Here is a 25,179-nt window from a genome sequence, read left to right as displayed (position 1 = left end):
TAAACTTAAGAGAGAATAAAGAGATGTTTTGGAAGGAGATAAATAATGTGCGTAAGACAAGAGAACAAAGAAAGAGGGCAAATGATAGTTAGGGTGAGAGGGTATCATTAAACTTGAGAGAATAAAGAGATGTTTTGGAAGGAGATAAATAATGTGCGTAAGACAAGAGAACAAATGGGACATTGGTGAAGGGGGATAATGGGGAGGTAATAAGTAGTAGTGATGAAGTGGGAAGTAGATGGAGTGAGTATTTTGGAGGTTTGTTGAATGTGTTTGATGACAGAGTAGCAGATATAGGGTGTTTTGGTCGGGGTGGTGTGTGAAGTGAGAAGTTCAGGGAGAATGGTTTGGTAAATTGAGAAGAGGTAGTGAAAGTTTTGTGGAAGATGAAAGCTGGCAAGGCGTCAGGTTTGGATGGTATTGCAGTGGAATTTATTAAAAAAAAAGGGGGTGACTGTGCTGTTGATTGGTTGGTAAGGATATTCAGTGTATGTATGCATCATGGCAAAGTGCCTGAGGATTAGTGGAATGCATGCATAGTGCCATTGTACAAAGGCAAAGGGGATAAAGGTGTTTTCAAATTACAGAGGCATAAGTTTGTTGAGTATTCCTGGGAAATTATATGGAGGCTATTGACACAGAGAGTAAGGACATGTACAGAGCATCAGATTGGGAAAGAGCAGTGTAGTTTCAGAAGTGGTAGAGGATGTGTGAAGCAGGTGTTTGCTTTGAGGAATGTATGTGAGAAATACTTAAAAATACGGATGGATCTGTATGAAGCATTTATGGATCTGGAGAAGCCATATAATAGAGTTGATAGAGATGCTTTGTGGAGGGTTTTAAGAGTATAGGGTGTGGGAGGTAAGTTGCTAGAGGCAGTGTAAAGTTTTTACAACAGCAGGAGTGCGTGATGTCTCCATGGTTGTTTGATTTGTTTATGGATACGGTGGTTAGGGAAGTGAATGTCGTAGATTTTGAGAGAGGGGCAAGTATGCAGTCTGTTGTAGATGAGAGGGCTTGGGAAGTGAGTCAGTTGTTGTTCAGTGGTAGAGGATGTGTGGATCAAGTGTTTGCTTTGAAGAATGTATGTGAGAAATACTTAGAAAAGCAAATGGATTTGTATGTAGCATTTATGGATATGGAGAAGGCATATGATAGAGTTGATAAAGATGCTTTGTGGAAGGTATTAAGAATATATGGTGTGGAAGGCAAGTTGTTAGAAGCAGTGAAAATTTTTTATTGAGGATGTAAGGCATGTGTACGAGTAGGAAGAGAGGAAAGTGATTGGTTCTCAGCGAATGTTGGTTCGCGGCAGGGGTGCGTGATGTCTCCATGGTTCTTTAATTTGTTTATGGATGGGGTTGTTAGGGAGGTGAATGCAAGAGTTTTGGAAAGAGAGGCAAGTATGCAGTCTGTTGTGGATGAGAGAGCTTGGGAAGTGAGTCAGTTGTTGTTCGCTGATGATACAGCGCTGGTGGCTGATTCGTGTGAGAAACTGCAGAAGCTGGTGACTGAGTTTGGTAAATTGTGTGAAAGAAGAAAGCGACGAGTAAATGTGAATAAGAGCAAGGTTATTAGGTACAGTAGAGTTAAGGGACAAGTCAATTGGGAGGTAAGTTTGAATGGAGAAAAACTGGAGGAAATGAAGTGTTTTAGATATCTGGGAGTGGATTTGGCAGCAGATGGAACCATGGAAGTGGAAGTGAATCATAGGGTGGGGGAGGGTGCGAAATTTCTGGGACCGTTGAAAAATGTATGGGAGTTGAGAATGTTATTTTGGAAAGCAAAAATGGGTATGTTTGAAGGAATAGTGGTTCCAACAATGTTATATGGTTACAAGGGATGGGCTATAGATAGAGTTGTGCGGAGGAGGGTGGATGTACTATAAATGAGATGTTTAAGGACAATATGTGGTGTGAGGTGGTTTGATTGAGTAAGTAATGAAAAGGTGAGCGAGGTGTGTGGTAATAAACAGAGTGTGGTTGAGAGAGCAGAAGAGGGTGTTTTGAAATGGTTTGGTCACATGGAGAGAATGTGAGGAAAGATTAACAAAGAGGATAAATGTGTCAGAGGTGGAGGGAACTAGAAGTGGGAGACCAAATTGGAGGTGAAAAGATGGAGTGAAAAAGACTCTGAGTGATCAGGGCCTGAACATGGAGGAGGGTGAAAGGCATACAAAGAATAGAGTGAAATGGAACGATGTGGTATACCGGGGTCGACGTGCTGTCAATGGATTGAACCAGGGCATGCAAAGCGTCTGGGGTAAACCATGGAAAGTTTTGTGGGTCCTGGATGTGGAAAGGAAGCTGTGGTTTTAGTGCATTATACATGACAGCTAGAGATTGAGTGTGAACGAATGTGGCCTTTGTTACTTGGACAATCGCATGTTTACCAAATGGCGTCCTAGCTTCATCTCTTCGATGTATATCAACTGACTTAAATGTCTCTCTTATGTCTCCCCTGATGATGTGATTTTTACACGAAAGTGCACCTGGGAACTTATCGTGTTTCATTTTCCCCGTGGACTCATAGGTATGTGTATGTATAGGAATGTATACGTTGAAATGTATATGTGCGTGTATGGGTATTTATGAATATTTATGTGTATATGAATGGTTGGGCCATTCTTTGTCTGTTTCCTTACACTACCTCGCTGATGCGGGAAACAGTGATTAAGCATAATAAATGGAATAGATAATGATGATATGAAGGAATAAATCTAGTTAACTTGATTCATATGGGTAAAACTGAAAGTAGATGGAGAGAGATGGTGCCTATGCAACTGGTCATGAGAAGAAAGATCATGAGGCAAGTGTTTTAAGAGCAGCCGAGTGAGTGTGTTAGTGGCTTTGATGCACGAGACCGGGTTATAGTGATGGATGATTTGAATGCAAAGGTGAATAATGTGGCAGTTGAGGGTATAATTGGTGTACATGGGGTGTTCAGTGTTGAAAATGGAAATGGTGAAGAGCTTGTAGATTTGTGTGCTTAAAAAAGACTGGTGAATGGGAATACCTGATTTAAAAGGAGAGATATACGTAAGTATATGAATGTAAGTAGGAGATATGGCCAGAGAGCGTTATTGGATTATGTGTTAATTGATAGGCACGTGAAAGAGAGACTTTTGGATGTTAATGTGGTTAGAGGGGCAATTGGAGAGATGTCATTATCTTGTGGAGGCAAAGGTGAAGATGCATGCATAGTGCCAATGTACAAAGGCAAAGGGGATAAAGGTGAGTGTTCAAATTACAGAAGTATAAGTTTGTTGAGTATTCCTGGGAAGTTAAATGGGAGGGTATTGGGGAGGAGCAGTGTGGTTTCAGAAGTGGTAGAGGGTGTGTGGATCAGGTGTTTGAAGAATGTATGTGAGAAATACTTAGAAAAGCAGATGGATTTGTATGTAGCATTTATGGATTAGGAGAAGGCATAAGATAGAGTTGATAGAGATGCTCTGTGGAAGGTATTAAGAGTATATGGTGAGGGAGGTAAGTTGCTAGAAGCAGTGAAAAGCTTTTATTGAGGATGTAAGGCAAGTTCACCAGTAGAAAGAGAGGAAAGTGTTTGGTTCCCGGTGAATATCAGTTTGTAGCAGGGTGGGTGATATCTCCATGGTTGTTTAATTTGTTTATGGATGGGGTTGTTAGGAAGGTGAATGCAAAAGTTTTGGAAAGAGGGGCAAGTATGCAGTCTGTTGTGGATGAGAGGGCTTGGGAAGTGAGTCAGTTGTTGTTTGCTGATGATACAGCTCTGATGATACTTTACCTGAGTTTGGTAAAGTGTGAGAAAGAAGAAAGCTGAGAGTCATTGTGAATAAGAGCAAGGTTATTAGGTACAGTAGGTTTGAGAGACAAGTAAATTGGGAGGTAAGTTTGAATGGAGAAAAACTGGAGGAAGTGAAGTGTTTTAGATATCTAGGAGTGGATTTGGCAGCAGATGGAACCATGGAAGTGGAAGTGAGTCACAGGGTGGGGGAGGTGGCGAAGGTTCTAGGAGCATTGAAGAATGTGTTGAAGGCGAGAATGTTATCTCGGAAAGCAAAAATGGATATGTTTGAAGGAATAGTGGTTTCAGCAATGTTATATGGTTGTGAGGTGTGGGCTGTAGATAGGATGGTGTGGAGGAGGGTGGATGTGTTGGAAATGAGATGTCTGAAGACGATATGTGGTGTGAGGTGGTTTGATCGAGTAAGTAATGAAAGGGTAAGAGAGATGTGTGGTAATAAAAAGAGTGTGGTTGAGAGAGAAGAAAAGGGTGTATTGAAATGGTTTGGTCACATGGAGAGAATGAGTGAGGAAAGATTGACAAAGAGGATATACGTGTCGGAGGTGTAGGGAACGAGGAGAAGTGGGAGACCAAATTGTAGGTGGAAGGATGGAGTGAAAAAGATTTTGAGCGATCGAGGCCTGAACATGCAGGAGGGTGAAAGGCATGCAAGGAATAGAGTAAATTGGAATGATGTGGTATACTGGGGTTGACGTGCTGTCAATGGATTGAACCAGGGCATGTGAAGCGTCTGGGGTAAACCATGGAAAGTCTTGTTGGGCCTGGATGTGGAAAGGGAGCTGTGGTTTTGGTGCATTATACATAACAGCTAGGGAGTAGGTGTGAACATATGTGGCCTTAGTTGTCTTTTCCTAGTGCTACCTTGTGCATGTGCGGGGGGAGGGGGTTGTCATTTCATGTGTGGCGGGGTGGCGACAGGAAGAATTAATAAATAAATATAAATATTTAAAGGAGAGATAGGTAGTATGTTTGAGGAAAGGAACCTGGATGTTTTGGCTCTGAGTGAAACGAAGCTCAAGGGTAAAGGGGAAGAGTGGTTTGGGAATGTCTTGGGAGTAAAGTCAGGGGCTAGTGAGAAGACAAGAGCAAGGGAAGGAGTAGCAATACTCCTGAAACAGGAGTTGTGGGAGTATGTGATAGAATGTAAGAAAGTAAATTCTCGATTAATATGGGTAAAACTGAAAGTTGATGGAGAGAGATGGGTGATTATTGGTGCATATGCACCTGGGCATGAGAAGAAAGATCATGAGAGGCAAGTGTTTTGGGAGCAGTTGAATGAGTGTGTTAGTGGTTTTGATGCACGAGACCGGGTTATAGTGATGGGTGATTTGAATGCAAAGGTGAGTAATGTGGCAGTTGAGGGAATAATTGGTATACATGGGGTGTTCAGTGTTGTAAATGGAAATGGTGAAGAGCTTGTAGATTTTTTTTTTTTTTTTTTTTTTTTTTATACTTTGTCGCTGTCTCCCGCGTTTGCGAGGTAGCGCAAGGAAACAGACGAAAGAAATGGCCCAAACCCCCCCCCCCCCCATACACATGTACATACACACGTCCACACACGCAATTATACATACCTACACAGCCTTCCATGGTTTACCCCAGACGCTTCACATGCCTTGCTTCAATCCACTGACAGCACGTCAACCCCTGTATACCACATGACTCCAATTCACTCTATTTCTTGCCCTCCTTTCACCCTCCTGCATGTTCAGGCCCCGATCACACAAAATCCTTTTCACTCCATCTTTCCACCTCCAATTTGGTCTCCCTCTTCTCCTCGTTCCCTCCACCTCCGACACATATATCCTCTTGGTCAATCTCTCCTCACTCATTCTCTCCATGTGCCCAAACCATTTCAAAACACCCTCTTCTGCTCTCTCAACCACGCTCTTTTTATTTCCACACATCTCTCTTACCCTTACGTTACTTACTCGATCAAACCACCTCACACCACACATTGTCCTCAAACATCTCATTTCCAGCACATCCATCCTCCTGCGCACATCTCTATCCATAGCCCACGCCTCGCAACCATACAACATTGTTGGAACCACTATTCCCTCAAACATACCCATTTTTGCTTTCCGAGATAATGTTCTCGACTTCCACACATTTTTCAAGGCTCCCAAAATTTTCGCCCCCTCCCCCACCCTATGATCCACTTCCGCTTCCATGGTTCCATCCGCTGACAGATCCACTCCCAGATATCTAAAACACTTCACTTCCTCCAGTTTTTCTCCATTCAAACTCACCTCCCAATTGACTTGACCCTCACCCCTACTGTACCTAATAACCTTGCTCTTATTCACATTTACTCTCAACTTTCTTCTTCCACACACTTTACCAAACTCAGTCACCAGCTTCTGCAGTTTCTCACATGAATCAGCCACCAGCGCTGTATCATCAGCGAACAACAACTGACTCACTTCCCAAGCTCTCTCATCCCCAACAGACTTCATACTTGCCCCTCTTTCCAGGACTCTTGCATTTACCTCCCTTACAACCCCATCCATAAACAAATTAAACAACCATGGAGACATCACACACCCCTGCCGCAAACCTACATTCACTGAGAACCAATCACTTTCCTCTCTTCCTACACGTACACATGCCTTACATCCTCGATAAAAACTTTTCACTGCTTCTAACAACTTGCCTCCCACACCATATATTCTTAATACCTTCCACAGAGCATCTCTATCAACTCTATCATATGCCTTCTCCAGATCCATAAATGCTACATACAAATCCATTTGCTTTTCTAAGTATTTCTCACATACATTCTTCAAAGCAAACACCTGGTCCACACATCCTCTACCACTTCTGAAACCGCACTGCTCTTCCCCAATCTGATGCTCTGTACATGCCTTCACCCTCTCAATCAATACCCTCCCATATAATTTCCCAGGAATACTCAACAAACTTATACCTCTGTAATTTGAGCACTCACTCTTATCCCCTTTGCCTTTGTACAATGGCACTACGCACGCATTCCGCCAATCCTCAGGCACCTCACCATGAGTCATACATACATTAAATAACCTTACCAACCAGTCAACAATACAGTCACCCCCTTTCTTAATAAATTCCACTGCAATACCATCCAAACCTGCTGCCTTGCCGGCTTTCATCTTCCGCAAAGCTTTTACTACCTCTTCTCTGTTTACCAAATCATTTTCCCTAACCCTCTCACTTTGCACACCACCTCGACCAAAACACCCTATATCTGCCACTCTATCATCAAACACATTCAACAAACCTTCAAAATACTCACTCCATCTCCTTCTCACATCACCACTACTTGTTATCACCTCCCCATTTGCGCCCTTCACTGAAGTTCCCATTTGCTCCCTTGTCTTACGCACTTTATTTACCTCCTTCCAGAACATCTTTTTATTCTCCCTAAAATTTAATGATACTCTCTCACCCCAACTCTCATTTGCCCTTTTTTTCACCTCTTGCACCTTTCTCTTGACCTCCTGTCTCTTTCTTTTATACATCTCCCACTCAATTTCATTTTTTCCCTGCAAAAATCGTCCAAATGCCTCTCTCTTCTCTTTCACTAATACTCTTACTTCTTCATCCCACCACTCACTACCCTTTCTAAACAGCCCACCTCCCACTCTTCTCATGCCACAAGCATCTTTTGCGCAATCCATCACTGATTCCCTAAATACATCCCATTCCTCCCCCACTCCCCTTACTTCCATTGTTCTCACCTTTTTCCATTCTGTACACAGTCTCTCCTGGTACTTCCCCACACAGGTCTCCTTCCCAAGCTCACTTACTCTCACCACCTTCTTCACCCCAGCTTGTAGATTTATGTGCTGAAAAAGGACTGATGATTGGGAATACCTGGTTTAAAAAGCGAGATATACATAAGTATACTTATGTAAGTAGGAGAGATGGCCAGAGAGCGTTATTGGATTACGTGTTAATTGACAGGCGCGCGAAAGAGAGACTTTTGGATGTTAATGTGCTGAGAGGTGCAACTGGAGGGATGTCTGATCATTATCTTGTGGAGGCTAAGGTGAAGATTTGTATGGGTTTTCAGAAAAGAAGAGTGAATGTTGGGGTGAAGAGGGTGGTGAGAGTAAGTGAGCTTGGGAAGGAGACTTGTGTGAGGAAGTACCAGGAGAGACTGAGTACGGAATGGAAAAAGGTGAGAACAATGGAAGTAAGGGGAGTGGGGGAGGAATGGGATGTATTTAGGGAATCAGTGATGGATTGCGCAAAAGATGCTTGTGGCATGAGAAGAGTGGGAGGTGGGCTGTTTAGAAAGGGTAGTGAGTGGTGGGATGAAGAAGTAAGAGTATTAGTGAAAGAGAAGAGAGAGGCATTTGGACGATTTTTGCAGGGAAAAAATGAAATTGAGTGGGAGATGTATAAAAGAAAGAGACAGGAGGTCAAGAGAAAGGTGCAAGAGGTGAAAAAAAGGGCAAATGAGAGTTGGGGTGAGAGAGTATCATTAAATTTTAGGGAGAATAAAAAGATGTTCTGGAAGGAGGTAAATAAAGTGCGTAAGACAAGGGAGCAAATGGGAACTTCAGTGAAGGGCGCAAATGGGGAGGTGATAACAAGTAGTGGTGATGTGAGAAGGAGATGGAGTGAGTATTTTGAAGGTTTGTTGAATGTGTTTGATGATAGAGTGGCAGATATAGGGTGTTTTGGTCGAGGTGGTGTGGAAAGTGAGATGGTTAGGGAAAATGATTTGGTAAACAGAGAAGAGATAGTGAAAGCTTTGCGGAAGATGAAAGCCAGCAAGGCAGCAGGTTTGGATGGTATTGCAGTGGAATTTATTAAAAAAGGGGGTGACTGTATTGTTGACTGGTTGGTAAGGTTATTTAATGTATGTATGACTCATGATGAGGTGCCTGAGGATTGGCGGAATGCGTGCATAGTACCATTGTACAAAGGCCGGGGCTTGAACATGCAGGAGGGTGAAAGGAGGGCAAGGAATAGAGTGAATTGGAGCAATGTGGTATACCGGGGTTGACGTGCTGTCAGTGGATTGAATCAAGGCATGTGAAGCGTCTGGGGTAAACCATGGAAAGCTGTGTAGGTATGTATATTTGTGTGTGTGGACGTATGTATATACATGTGTATGGGGGTGGGTTGGACCATTTCTTTCGTCTGTTTCCTTGCGCTACCTCGCAAACGCGGGAGACAGCGACAAAGCAAAAAAAAAAAAGAAAAAAAAAATATATATATATACATAAATGACCATACATGCATATATACATATATACATACACAGAGAAATACATATATACATGTATGTATTCATTCTTGCTTTCGATTCCTGACATAACCCCACCCACATACACCCACACAGGAAACAGCATCGTTACCCCCTGCTTCAGCGAGGTAGCACCAGGAAAACAGACAAAAGGGCTACATTCATTCTCATTCAGTCTCTAGCTGTCATGTGTAACACACTGAAACCACAGCTCCCTATCCACATCCAGGCCAAACAGACCATTCCATGAGTTACCCCAGACATTACACATGCCCTGGTTCAGTCCAGCGACAGCATGATGACCCTAGGATAACTTATCATTCCAATTCACTCTATTCCTTCACACCTCTCACCTTTCTGTATATTCAGGACCTGATCTCTCAAATTCCTTTTCACTCCATCCTTCCTACACCAATTTGGTCTGCTGCTTGTCCTTCTTCCCTCCACCTCTGACACATATATATCCTCTTTGTCAACCTTCCCTCATTCATTCTCTCTGTATGCTTGTAAATAAAAACAAAAATTCTGTAAAAATTTAACTACTTACTATATCTCTACCACTTCTGAAACCACACTGCTCTTCCCCAATCTGATGTTCTCAACATGCCTTCACCCTCTAAATCAATACCCTCCCATAAAAAATCCCAGAAATACTCAACAAACTTATTTTTTTTTTTTATTATACTTTGTCGCTGTCTCCCACGTTTGCGAGGTAGCGCAAGGAAACAGACGAAAGAAATGGCCCAACCCCCCCCATACACATGTATATACATACGTCCACACACGCAAATATACATACCTACACAGCTTTCCATGGTTTACCCCAGACGCTTCACATGCCCTGATTCAATCCGCTGACAGCACGTCAACCCCGGTATACCACATCGCTCCAATTCACTCTATTCCTTGCCCTCCTTTCACCCTCCTGCATATTCAGGCCCCGATCACACAAAATCTTTTTCACTCCATCTTTCCACCTCCAATTTGGTCTCCCTCTTCTCCTCGTTCCCTCCACCTCCGACACATATATCCTCTTGGTCAATCTTTCCTCACTCATTCTCTCTATGTGCCCAAACCACTTCAAAACACCCTCTTCTGCTCTCTCAACCACGCTCTTTTTATTTCCACACATCTCTCTTACCCTTACGTTACTCACTCGATCAAACCACCTCACACCACACATTGTCCTCAAACATCTCATTTCCAGCACATCCATCCTCCTGCGCACAACTCTATCCATAGCCCACGCCTCGCAACCATACAACATTGTTGGAACCACTATTCCTTCAAACATACCCATTTTTGCTTTCCGAGATAATGTTCTCGACTTTCACACATTTTTCAAGGCCCCCAGAATTTTCGCCCCCTCCCCCACCCTATGATCCACTTCCGCTTCCATGGTTCCATCCGCTGCCAGATCCACTCCCAGATATCTAAAACACTTCACTTCCTCCAGTTTTTCTCCATTCAAACTCACCTCCCAATTGACTTGACCCTCAACCCTACTGTACCTAATAACCTTGCTCTTATTCACATTTACTCTTAACTTTCTTCTTCCACACACTTTACCAAACTCAGTCACCAGCTTCTGCAGTTTCTCACATGAATCAGCCACCAGCGCTGTATCATCAGCGAACAACAACTGACTCACTTCCCAAGCTCTCTCATCCCCAACAGACTTCATACTTGCCCCTCTTTCCAAAACTCTTGCATTTACCTCCCTAACAACCCCATCCATAAACAAATTAAACAACCATGGAGACATCACACACCCCTGCCGCAAACCTACATTCACTACATTCAACAAACTTATACCTCTGTAATTTGAGCACTCTCCTTTATCCCCTTTGCCTTTATGCAATGGCACTATGCATGCATTCAGCCAATCCTCAGGCACTTCACCATGAGCCATACATATATTGAATATCCTCACTAACCAGTCAACAACAACACTTATTTTAATAAATTCCACTGCAATACCATCCAAACCCGCCGTCTTGGTGGCTTTCATCTTCCACAAAGCTTTCACTACCCCCTCTTTTTATCAAATCATTCTCCCTGACCCTCTCACTTCACACACCACCTGGACCAAAACACCCTATATCTGCCACTCTATCATCTAACGCATTCAACAAACCTTCAAAATACTCACTCCATCTCCTTCTCACATCACCACTCGTTATCACCTCCCCATTAGCCCCCTTCACTGATGTTCTCGTGTGGATCAGGTGTTTGCTTTGAAGAATGTACGTGAGAAATACTGAGAAAAACAAATGGATTTATATTTAGCGTTTATGGATCTGGAGAAGGCATATGATAGAGTTGATAGAGATGCTCTGTGGAAGGTACCAAGAGTATATGGTGTGGGAGGCAAGTTGCTAGAAGCAGTGAAAAGTTTTTATCGAGGATGTAAGGCATGTGTACGAGAAGGAAGAGAGGAAAATGATTGGTTCTCAGTGAATGTTGGTTTGTGGCAGGGGTGCGTGATTTCTCCAATGGTTGTTCAATTTGTTTATGAATGGGGTTGTTAGGGAGTTGAATGCAAGAGTTTTAGAGAGAGGGGCAAGTATTCAGTCTGTTGGGGATGAGAGGGCTTAGGAAGCGAGACAGTTGTTCGTGGATGATACAGCGCTGGTGGCTGATTTGGGTGAGAAACTGCAGAAGCTGGTTACTGAGTTTGGTAAAGTGAGTGAAAGAAGAAAGCTGAGAGTAAATGTAAATAAGAGCAAGGTTATTAGGTACAGTAGGGTGGAGGGACAAGTCAACTGGGAGGTAAGTTTGAATGGAGAAAACCTGGAGGAAGTGAAGTGTTTTAGATATCTGGGAGTGGATATGGCAGTGGATGGAACCATGGTAGCGGAAGTGAATCATAGGGTGGGGAGGGGCGAAAGTTCTGGGAGCCTTGAAGAATGTGTGGAAGTCAAGAACGTTATCTTAGAAAGCGAAAATTGGTATGTTTAAAGGAATAGTGGTTCCAACAATGATATATGGTTGCGGAGTTGTGCGGAGGAGGGTGGATGTGCTGGAAATGAGGTGTTTGAGGACAATATGTGGTGTGAGGTGGTTTGATCGAGTAAGTAATGAAAGGGTAAGAGAGATGTGTGGTAATAAAAAGAGTGGTTGAGAGAGCAGAGGAGGGTGTTTTGAAATGGTTTGGTTACATGGAGAGAATGAGTGAGGAAAGATTGACAAAGAGGATATGTGTGTCAGAGGTGGAGGGAAGAAGGAGAAGTGGGAGACCAAATTGGAGGTGGAAAGATGGTAAAAAAAAGATTTTGAGTGATCGTGGCCTGAACATGCAGGAGGGTGAAAGGCGTGCAAGGAATAGAGTGAATTGGAACGATAAGGTGTACCGGGGTCGATGTGCTGTCAATGGATTGAACCAGAGCATGTGAAGCATCTGAGGTAAACCATGGAAAGTTCCGTGGGGCCTGGATGTGGAAAAGGAGCTGTGGTTTCGGTGCATTATACATGGCAGCTAGAGACTGAGTGTGAACGAATGTGGCCTTTGTTGTCTTTTTCTAGCGCTACCTCGCACACATGCGGGGGGAGGGGGTTGTTATTTCATGTGTGGCAGGGTGGCGACAGGAATGAATAAGGGTAGACAGTATGAATTATGTACATGTGTATATATGTATATGTCTGTGTGTGTATATATATGTATACGTTGAGATGTATAGGTATGTATATGTGCGTGTGTGGACGTGTATGTATATACATGTGTATGTGGGTGGGTTGGGCCATTCTTTCTTCTGTTTCCTTATGCTACCTTACTAACGCAGGAAACAGCAACAAAGTATAAATAAATAAATAAATGAATAAATATATACATTGAAATGTATAGGTATGTATATGTGCGTGTGTGGGTGTGTATGTACATACATGTGTATGTGGGTGGATTGGGCCATTCTTCGTCTGTTTCCTTGCGCTACCTCGCTAATGCGGGAGACAGTGACAAAATATAATGAATGAAATAGATGTATCTCTGTTGCCTGCTCCCCCTTCAAGGGGGGCATGGCTAAAGAGTCTCTGAAGCTGGTGAACTCTAGTGCCACTTCTTAGATTTTAGTGCCTCACCCTTAAGAAGCCACCAGTAGAGGTCAACTCTTGTGCAGTATTTTTAGAAGCTCCTACCTGATGTTCCTAATGAGTACTTCTACCCAGTGTGTCTACCTAATGTTCCAACTTCATACTTTTGCGTAATGTTCCCACTTCATGTTCCCCCCAACTGCTTTTACTTGTTGCTGCTCTCTAATGTTCATACATACTACTTCAATCTATAGTTCCTATCATATTGCCAAAAGGAATGGTTATTGCATCATGTTCACCATAAAAAAAATTAATTTACAAAGAATGAGTTGTGTAAGTTAAGTGTCATGCATGACAAGAAGAGAGTGCATGTTCTTGAGCAGAATGCAAACAGTCTATGTGTGGGTAAGGAGAGCAACTTGACAACCATTTATATGTTGGCTCACAATGCAGCTGTCACTAACCCTCCCGATACCCAGGCGAGGAGCATTGGTAATATACCTCCCTAGTAAGTGCCTGCCTATCAGCTACTACCTTCTTACTTAATCTGAAGGATTTTTATCATTTGCTCAGTATTCACTATTATTGTACTGTGTTAAAATTGATTCCAGTAAAGGGTGTTTGTGCCTAAGCTTGGGAATGCCATTACTGGCACAGATTGGGTGTGTGTGCTTAGGATACCATTACTAGCACAGGGCAGTCCACTTATAACTACAGTGTAGTGGGCTCTTGAGTGGATGTGTGTGCTATGTATAATGTGATGAATTATTTCATCCTAAATAAAGTCAGTTCATGACAGTAAAGGAGAGTTGGAGAATATGCCGTAGTAAGGAGATATTATTAGAACGTGAGCTCATGAAATTTAAGTTAGGTTATTGATGATAATAATATTTATTTATTATTCTATCATTTATTATACTTTGTCGCTGTCTCCCGCGTTAGCGAGGTAGCACAAGGAAACAGACAAAAGAATGGCCCAACCCACCCACATACACCTGTATATACATACTTGCCCACATGCACGTGTATATACCTATACATTTCAACATACACATATATATACATACACAGACATATACATATATACACATGTACATAATTCATACTTGCTTCCTTTATTCATTTCCGTCGCCACCCTGCCACACATGAAATGGCACCCCCCCCTCCTCCAGCGAGGTAGCGCTAGGAAAAGACAACAAAAGGCCACATTCGTTCACACTTAGTCTCTAGCTGTCATGTGTAATGCACCAAAACCACAGCTCCCTTTCCACATCCTGGCCCCACAAAGCTTTCCATGGTTTATTCCAGACACTCCACGTGCCCTGGTTCAATCCACTGACAGCACATCAACCCCGGTATACCACATCATTCCAATTCACTCTATTCCTTACACGCCTTTCACCCTCCTGTGTGTTCAGGCCCTGATCACTCAAAATCTATTTCACTCCATTCTTCCACCTCCAATTTGGTTTCCCACATCTCATTCCTTCCACCTCTGACATATATATCCTCTGTATCAATCTTTCCTCACTCATTCTCTCCATGTGACCAAACCATTTCAATATACCCTCTTCTGCTCTCTCAACCACACTCTTTTTATTACCACACATCTCTCTTACCCTTTCATCACTTACTTGATCAATCCACCTCACACCACATATAGTCCTCAAACATCTCATGTCCAACACATCCACCCTCCTCCACACAACCCTATCTATAGCCCACACCTCGCAACCATGTAACATTGTTGGAACCAGTGTTCCATTCCTTCAAACATACCCATTTTTGCTCTCCGAGATAACGTTCTCGCCTTCCACATATAATGATATTGATAATGATGATGATAGTAATAATAATAATTTTCATTATAATATCAGTGAAATACATAAATGAAATGATCATTTAACATATGTCCCATATGGCCTCAAAAGGAAATGTTATTTAGACACTGAATTTGCAATGTTCCTTTATTATTTTAAGAAATACTTGTATATGTTATTGAACTGTATGATAATACCACTTTACATTAAACATACATATACACATCATCATTATTCAATATATATCAAATATGTAGATGCACATAAGAAGATAGCAACTGTTGTTCATGGATTTATGATCAAAACATGTCTTTAACATAGATCTACACTTTTTCTAATACATGTTTGCTGTGTCCTGTGTTCATGAGATAGCACCAGGAAAAGACAAAGACAATGGATTCTCACATCCATTCTCTACTAGTCAAGTGCAGTGTACCAAAAGAAGACCCCACGATCCACAACCAGGCCCAACGGACCTTTCCATGATTTTCTTTGGCCACTTCACTTGCCCTGGTTTTGTCCACTGATAGCACATTACACCCTGTGTACCACGTCATATCAGTTCACTCTATCCCATGCAAACCTTTCACTCTCCTGCATCTTCAGGCCCCTATCACTCAAATCATTTTCACTGCATCATTCCATCTCAAATTTGGTCTCCTTTTTTCCTTTCCACTTTTGACACATATCCTCTTTGTCAATCTCTCCTCACTCATTTTCTTCATATGTCAAACCATTTCAGCACTCCCTCAACCACACTTTTCTTATTACCACACATTTTCTTACCCTTCTTATACTTACTCAAAAAACCTTACACCACATATTGTCCAACCTCCTTCATACATACATACATACATCCTCATCTAAGCCTTGCATTCATATAATATCATTGGGACTACTGTACCTTCAAATATACCCATATTCACCCTCCCAGGTAACATCTCTTTCCACAAATTCTTTAATGCTCCAAGAACCCTCACCCACCTTATGACTCCCACTTCCATGGTTCCTTATGCTGCCATGTCCACTTCTAGATATTGAAAAACTTCACATCCTCCAAATTTCTCCATTCAAACACACACCTCAACAGACCTGTCCTTCTGCCTTACTAAACCTAATACCCTTGCTTTTACTCACATTTACTATCAACTCCCTTCCTCCTTTCACACAAACTCCGAAACTCAGTCACCAACTTCTACAGTCTCTTATTCGTATGTGTTACCAGTATTGTGTCATCAGCTAACAACTGACTTACTTCCCAGGAACCCTCACCCCCTGTAGAATGCGTACTCACCCCTCTTCCCAAAACTCTTGCATTTACCTCCCTCACCACCCCATCCATTAACAAATTATTCAGCCATAGTGACACACACACACAAACCTGCTGCAAACCAACCTTCACCTGGAACCACTTACTCTCCTGTCTTGTCCTCATACAAACAACTTACATTCTTGATTGAAAATTTCTCTGCCTCTAGTAGGTTTCTTTCCAGACCATACATTCTTACGACCTTCCACAAATCATCAGTTTCAACCTTATCATATGCTTTCTCAGGTCAATAAACTTCATACAAATCCTTGTGTTTCTCTGTATTTCTCACAATCTTTTCAAGCAAACACCTGATCTACACATCCTCCACTATTGAAATACCATTGTTCCTCCCTCTCACTCGCCACTCTCTCATACAACTCACCAGGTACACTGAGCAAATTTACACTTCCGTAGCTTGAACACTCGCCTTTGTCCCCTTTGCCTTTATACAGTTTCAATATGCATACATTCTGCCAATTCAAAGGCACCTCACCGTGATCACAAATACAAAGCATTGAAAATCCTGACTAATCAACCAGCAACACAGTTACTCCCTTTCTTAAGAAATTCAACTTCAGTACCTTGCCACATTTTCATCTTGCACAAGGAATTCACTAACTCTTCTTTCTTCACCACAAACCACTTTCACTGACTCTCTCTTTCCATACCTCTTTGGCCTGAACACCCATCTGCCACCCTGCTTGCATTCTGCCCACAAACATACAAAATCTCTCTCCGTGTCACACACAACACTTAACTCATAGAGCTCATTCTTCGTAACTCTAGATTTCCTGTGGTGAGTACTGTGTGCTAGCCCTGCCTTTTGGCAAAATGGTAGGAGCTATAGATAGTAGTAGTAGGTAGGAACATTTATGTAGAGGTAGTAGGTGGGAATATTAGGTAGTACAGGTGCACCACTGAATTTCCGGCAAATGATGGTTCAGCACCTCCTTTAGTCCAGACAAAATTACGTGAGGGAATTTGAAATTACCATGGCCACCAAACTAGTTTACTGGGTGGCCACATGGCATTGTGTGTAAGGCGTGCTTATTTACATTCTTTACACAGCACTTGGTGGTGATACCACAATTCTGTGAGATTCTTAGCTTATTTTGTTTAAAGTTAACCCTATCTATGGTTTCTAAGACATATGAGAGTGTCAGTCGTGGTGTCAGATGTAAACACCAGTCCATATCGATCCAAGATAAAGTAGAACTGTTGTAAATGGACTGTGGTGTTTCAGTGCATAAGCTGTGTAACATCTACAGTATTGGTTCATCAACTGTTTATGATATAAAGAAGCAAAGGGAGAAAATTTTGAAATTCTTTGCAGATAGCAATTCTAAGAAGCAGATGACGATTAGAAAAATTATGAAAGATGATAATAGTACTGAGCACAATTAAGTGATAATGGAATGGTTTCGACAGCGTTGGAGTGATGGAGTGGACTTGTCAGGTAGCATGATAATGGACCAGGTTAAGTTGTTCCATAAATTACCTAAATTCCAACATGACTGCAACTATAGTGAAAAATGGCTTTAAAGATTCAAGAAGTGTCATGGAATTTCCATGAATAAAGTGTGTGGAGAAAAGTGGTCTGCAAACCATAAAGGAGCTGCCGAGGATGTGGACGAATTTACGAGACTTGTAGCTGACGAGCACCTCAGTCCTGAGCAGGTGTATAATGCAGATGAAATTGCATTATTCTGGCAATGCACACCTAGGAAAACACTAACAACAGAAGACGAAGAAGACCCCACAGGATTCAGACAATCTAAGGACAGACTTACCATCTTAGGGTGTTCAAACATTTGATATTTGGTCAATTTGAATTTCTAGCAGTCCATGGTATACTTTAGACACATAGTAGATGTATAATTAGTGGGTTAGAAGTGTGTAGATGAATTATTATTATGTGACCACAGTTGGCCTGGCAAAATGGTTAATCCAGTAAGGCTTTGGAACCAAGAGTGCCGGAAAATTGGTGGTGTGCCTGTAGTAGTCGGTAAGAAAATCAGGTAGGAGCCTTTGCAAATACTGCACTACACTAACCCTCTGCTAGTGGCCTGTTAAGGGTGAGGCATTAAAGGCTAAGAAGTGGCACTGGCATTCACTAGTTATGGAGACTTGCCCTGGCCACACTGTTGAGGGAGTTCCTGATGGGAATAGGCATCAGAGATATAGATAGATACGTAGATCATCAAACACATTTAACAATCCCTCAAAATGCTCTTCACTTCATCGCTACCTGTTACCCCTTCCCCATTTGCCACCTTTACTGATGTTCTTCTCACGCTGTTGACCTCTTTCAAAACATGTTATTCTCCCTGAAGTTTACGGACACTTACTCACCCTAGTTTCATTTGCCCTCTTTTTCGTCCCTGCACTGTCTTCTTATACCTTGTTTTCTATAAAAGATGACGATATTAGATATAGCTGAAGATTTGACAATGTGGATTTTTAAGTAATGTCTTTGAAAATACATGAAACAAAATTCAGTATTGTGTACATCTTAGTAACTTTATATCTTTAGACTATCCTGATCATATTTGTATATAACCAATATGGTATCTCTATAATGAAAGCATCTCTTACCATAATGTGGAAGTTTTAACAGATGACTATTATCAATTGAGTTCTTGATGAAATTAATGGAAGCTCCCTTAGGTTCAAGTGAGAATGTAAATTTCAGGATTAATTTCTCTATACCTTGCAAACTCAATATATTCTACAGATACATCAGCGAAAGGAATAGAATACCACAAATACTGAAGTAAATACCACTATATAAGTGAAGTATAAATGCATCATTTTTTCACAGCATTAGCTTATTTTACTTAAATCATACTATCTTGACAATTTGTAAGCCACCTACGAAAGATGCATTTCTAGCTATATGGTCTTTATTCCATGTACACTGATGTATTTGTGGTATGTACATTTAATTTGTTTGTTAGTATATAATGAAAATGGGCATATGCAAGGCAAATATCAAATATATACAGTAAGTCTGTTTAAACCAATGCTCAGAAATTTGTGCAAGCGTACTACATAATAAAGTGTACACATGCATCCATGAAATAATATCGAGTAAAATGCACACACATACACAACATCATTCTCTATGACCTGTGGTCTCACCCAGTGGACATAGCCAACTTTCTGAGCAGTGCAGGAGCCCCATAACTATAGAAGGTACTCCTGGATCAGGAAGCAGGTAAGAAATTATCATATATGATGAGTTTTATACTTTGCCTATGTGTAGCTATTTATATGGTCAGAACCTATTATCTTTTACATATCAGTGTATGCAATGCACCATGAAAGCATGTTTCATACTCTATCTTGCCAGAATGAATATACATACTTCCTAAGACTGTGAATGAGGGATGCTGAAGAGGGTTTAGCAGCTCCCATTCCACTTGTTCATAATGTTATCTATGTGCAACACTTTGACACATTACTTTAGACAATCTAGTGCTCCCAAGTTGTGAGAAGTGTTGTCATCAACTACTACCTGTGTAATTTTATCTAGTGGGCTGATGTAAGTTCTTATCAAGCATTATTAATTTTTCCATTACATGTTCACCATTTCCCACATTAGCGAGGTAGCACAAAGAAGAGGTGAAGAAATAGCCTTATTCACTCACATCTACTCTCTAGCAGTCATGTATTATGTACATAAACTAGAGCCCCCTATCTACAGCCAGGCCCCACAGACCTTCCTGTGGTTCATACCAACTACTTCATATGCCTTGGTTCAGTCCGTTGATAGCACATCATTTCTGTATATCACATGACTCCAATTTGCTTGATCCCTTGCATTCCTTACACCCTCCTGCAACTTCCAGTCCCAAGCTGTAATAGAATCTTTCAGTTCATCATTCCACCTTTGTTTGCCCTTTTCGATGTTCGTCCTCTGCTGACATGTATACCCTCTTAGTCATCCTTTCCTCACTCATCCTCTCCTTATTTCTAAGCCATTTCAGCACCCCCTATCCACAGTCAGGCCCCACAGACCTCACCATGGTTTCTCTGAACTACTTCACATGCCCTGGATCAGCTCATTGCCAACACATCATCTGTACACAAAATGGCTCTGATTTGCTTAATCTGTGGCATACCTCACACCCTCCTGCATGTTCAGGTTCTAAGCCTTCGAAGCATCTTTCACTCCATTCTTTCAGCTCTTCCTTGGTTTTCCCTTTTTGTCATTCCCTCCTTTTCTTACATGTATACCCTCTTAGTCATCCTTTCCTCACTCATCTTCTCACTATGTCCAGACCACTTCAGCACACCTTCAACTGTCTTCACACCTCTCTCACGCCTATCATTTCATATCTTCCCTACTAGTTACCCGATAACTTGGCCTCTTGGCTGTGCTGAAGGTGATGGTACAGTTAGGGCAGCTCCTCTCATGATGGTGAAATAGGCAGCTTGCTGTAGTGATGCGTCAGAAGTGGGTGGGTATGATTTTCCACAATAGCCGCTGTCACACGCACAAGAGTCACAAATGGCTAATCTTGTGCAGTGTCCAGCAGCTGCAGTGAAATTCGTCTCCCAGCTGCATTGCAGACAGGTGTTGGTCCATGGTTCATATAACTTATCTGGCACAGTCCTTACTTCTGTCCCTTTTTCTCTTCATTATTTTTGTACCTGTCAGATTGTATTAAGATCTTTTAGTGTCTATTATTAGACAAAGTACAGACATGTCTATGTCCCTGCTTTAAGTATAGAGTGAATTTATGTGAAAATATGAAGTACTGCCATTAAGAAAAAATATTACATAGGTGTATTTAGTTCCACAGGTTTCAAAATACCTCCCTAGTTGTAAAAGGAAGTATTTAACGAGTTCCTTTTCATCTACATACACTCAAATTAATGTTAACATCTGTCTGTATGCTGCTAAATTTCAGATATCTTTTCTAGTCAGTTAAAAAAAAAAGCTAAATCTTATAAAAATTGGTTACAGAATGATAGAAAATATAAACTTAAGAACACACAAAATATATACAAGACCATTATAAAAGCATTGCATAATAATTTTTGCCAAACAAAACCATACAGCAAAATATGATAAGAAATATTCAAAACAAATACGACTTTCAGCTTTGAATTAAGTCAGTACAAACAGGTCTGTCAGTATCATCCACACATGCATAACCTTATTACGATACCAATTAGAAAAAAAGTCAATACACATCTAAATTCACACAAACATGCCATTACATAAACTGAATTTATTTGGGATGAAACAATTCATTGCATTTAACACAAAACACACTACAAATTACACGTGTGCCACCCTGTACCAGTAATATCACATCGAAGACCGGGCTGACAATGACAAGTGCCAAGCTTAGCATTGGCAATTATTGACACATAGTGGCGCCCCATCAATCACATCCAATGGACATGGAAATAATGTCAGCTTTTTTTGTTACTCTTGTACAAAATGCTAAACAGACACATTTGATGCCGAGCCATGTACCCTTCGAATGATGGTAGGTTCCCCATCTCTCCCTCACACGTCCAGGGCACACTCTTAACCACAAGGTACATCAGTGTAGCTAACTGTTTAGTCTCCTCACTCTGCTCCGCTGCGACGCTCACGCGAAGTTCATTGTGATCCCTCATTCGTCAACTGCTGTACAATCATTAAGTAGTGTACTCCAGGCTACTTATATACATTTCCGAATTCCTTATCCATTCTGCTTTCAATATGAGTAATTTACTTTATACATTGTTAACAACAACACTGTTCTATCTTATCTGATTGGCTCACTACTTACCAGCGTGGCATTGAAATCTCTTAAAAAAAAACACGTTTACATGAATTTCCTCCGTGTCCCACCACTGGCAACCTATCAGTCATCCATCACCAGCATCCTGCCAGCTATCGCGGTGTCCCCACCTCCAGCTTACCAGTCATCCGCCCCACCAGCGGCAGGCTGTCAGTCATCCATCGCTACCGCCAATCTGTCCTTCACACCACCGGCAGCCTGTCAGTCATCCACTACCTCTGGCAACCTGTCTCATCCACTACCACAGAAAGCCTGAGTCATCCACCACTAAAGGCTGCCATTCATCACACCGCCAGCATTCTGTCAGTCACCCCCCACAACACCACCACCACCACTGGCAGCCTATCAGTCACCCACCACCACCGGCAGCAACCTGTCGGTCATCCACCGACAAAGTGCATTACGTTACCCACATCCACCAAGTCTGCAATCTCTCAACACCACAGTATCTTGTTAGCCACCTCATGCCGCCGCCACCACCACCACCACCAGCACTGTGGTAAGTCACCTGCCACTACCTCCATCCTCCTAGATAGTCGCCCACCGCCACTAACGGCAACGTGTCAATCGCCCACCGACACCGGCAACACTGGCAGATGTTCGCCATCACCTGCGGCCTCCCGACATCACTGGTCAGTCGCTCACTAGCACCGGGATCTGCTCGGACCTACTGTACAGACAACTGACGGGGAAGGTCCTTCAACGGCACATGGGTCGCCACCACCGCTGTTACAAGTTGACAATGGTGGTCAACTCTGTCCTCAGGTGGGCCGGGACTAAGTCTTCGCCAGCCACCACTCAGGTCTTTAACTTGGGCTGAACTGACCACCACATAACCAGTGAGGATGACTGTTCGGAAAAACTCATAGATATGGAGTCCAATCTTCTTGGGGTCTCAAATGGCCGACCTTCCTTCCATGTCGGGACTTTATTCCTGCATCCTGAAAGAACCTTTTGCAGAGGGAGACCTTCTTCTGCGAGGTGCGAAGAACCTCCTGACGACGACGACACCGTAAAGTCAGGACGGCGAGATGCGGCCTGACCACTACCGGGACAAACTCTGACCAGCACCCTCCTGGGGCTTCTCTTATATGGAGTCCAGCGTCCGTAACGAGATCACGGCGCCTTTTGGTCACGTGACCGATACCCCCACTGCTTCTCCCTCCTTTTTGTCGATAGTGCTTAGCTCCCAATCCCCCTCCCACCAGCTCCAGACATCCAATTAGGCGCTGGCCTAGTAGGGGGGCGCGAGCAAGAGGAGGGGGTGGGCAACGGAGAGTCAGCAACATTGGCATCCAGAATACTTACCGATGAAATCTTCTTGTCAATGGCGGAAGCCTTAGAAGAAGCCCTACGTGCCACGGCCACCCCAACATGGACCCTGGGGGAGCCCACACTAAGTTCCAAAGCTGCCTCAACCGCTAAGGTTTCGTCGCTTGTGGTGCCCGGAAAGGCCGCTCTACGTAGACCTGGCGTCCCGCGGCAGACGACTCTTCAGTCGGTACTTAGGAGCCGTGGGGACTATTGCTCCTCGCTTCTGACAACGCAGAGCATATGTGCACACTCGCTTATCCCGAAAGACTGCTTGAAGTAGCCATGATGAACATGTAGGGCAGGTACCTATTGCATATAACAGTCATTGCCAAACCTGGCATATTGTTGCTACAGTCACGTGGCATAATAGACTGATAGGGTTTGCTCTCTCTCTCTCTCTCTCTCTCTCTCTCTCTCTCTCCCCGCGTGTTACCTGGTCGTGTGGACGGCTGGTTTTAGGAAGCAGCAGCTCGGGTTACCCGAGGAAACCCGAGTGTGGCCGAGCTAACCCGAAGTAACCCGAGCCGCTAGTCATCAGCCATGAACCCTCTCTCACCTACCCATTGATTAATTCTTATATCACACCATGTATATATATATATATATATATATATATATATATATATATATATATATATATATATATATATATACTGTTCGTCAGACCAATGAACATTTAACACTCGTTAGTTTTATTTTTTTCACTTTATTTCTGAAGTTCACGAGACGTTTCGGGCAAACTAACACTGCCAATCTTTAGTCAAGTGTAAATGATGCAACACAGTACATAGAACATCACAGGAATGAATCCTACCTTAAAGAGTTACAAATGCTATGTGATCCGTTCCTGTTTTGTTCTTTATAGTGTGTTGTATCATTTATATGCAATATGACTGAAGACGGGGGAGTGTTTGTGTGCTCGAGACGTCTCATGTCTTGCAAGAATAAAGTAAAATGAGAGAGGATATTTATTCACGCTTTATCTGATGAAGCAAAACTTATGGTGATTATCTATCTATCTATATATATATATATATACTTTTCTAAAAGAGAGTGATTATTGGAGGACGAATGGAGATTTATATGTTGTGAAAAGTGAGGAACGGGATGGTAGAATGAAGGAGGAAAATATGAATAAGGAGAGAGCTTGGAAGCAGCTAAATCTGGCAGATGATGGTAATGAATGGAGGAAAATGAGAGCAGAATGTAATGTCCTGAACAGAAAGGGTAAAAGAATGGCCTATATGACTAAAAGTGAAGCATTTAGACAAGGATCTCGGAGAGAGAGAGAGAGAAAAAAAAAAGATGCGAAATATTCTGATAAAGATGGTGTGAGGAGCGCGTCTTGTTCAAATGAGAACAGAGATAAGGTGAGAGAGTTAGACATTACCCGAAAGCCTTTAAAAATGGAAGAGCTAGGAAGAGGCAAGAGTGTGGATGTAATGGTGAGATGAAGCAAAGTGAAGGTGAAACTGGATCTGGGAAGTGTGTATAGAAGAAAGGAAAAGTGGAAGTGGTCAGAGCTAGATGACCGGAAGAGGGTAGTAATTGCTCCAGTATATAAACAAAGGGGAGTAAACGTGAGCCTTAGAATGATAGACGGATAAGGCTGCTTGGCACAGGATAGTAACTGACCATGTTTAATAGGAGTGATGTACCATTTACTGGTGAAAAAGTTGGGTTTATGAAGGGAAAAAGGTGTCAACTCAGGTTTTCGCACAAAGTAGTTGAGAAAATACTAAGGAAAAAGAAGTATGCAATATTTATTGTATACTTTCTGAAAAGAATACGGGGGGACTCTGGATGTGCAAGGAAAGCTTAAATGTTACTGAAAGATTTTGTAATAGAAGTAGCGCACGAGTGACAATTTGAAATAAA

The 25,179-nt window shown here is 42.3% G+C and overlaps 1 long non-coding RNA gene across 1 annotated transcript in view; it reads left to right on the top strand.

The window, feature by feature from the left end:
* LOC139760925 (uncharacterized) overlaps positions 1-17,639 on the top strand; it is a 134,622-nt gene extending 116,983 nt beyond the window's left edge. Inside the window, exon 6 of the long non-coding RNA XR_011715433.1 lies at positions 17,517-17,639. This is a non-coding gene — a long non-coding RNA (uncharacterized lncRNA). The remainder of the gene's footprint in view (positions 1-17,516) is intronic.
* The last annotated feature ends 7,540 nt before the right edge of the window (positions 17,640-25,179 follow it).

This window comes from Panulirus ornatus, chromosome 38 (assembly GCF_036320965.1).
Source record: "Panulirus ornatus isolate Po-2019 chromosome 38, ASM3632096v1, whole genome shotgun sequence".
NCBI classification, from domain to species: Eukaryota; Metazoa; Arthropoda; class Malacostraca; order Decapoda; family Palinuridae; genus Panulirus; species Panulirus ornatus.
Note: the sequence above shows the minus strand (reverse complement) of the source record. Positions and strands in the feature narration are given on the sequence as shown.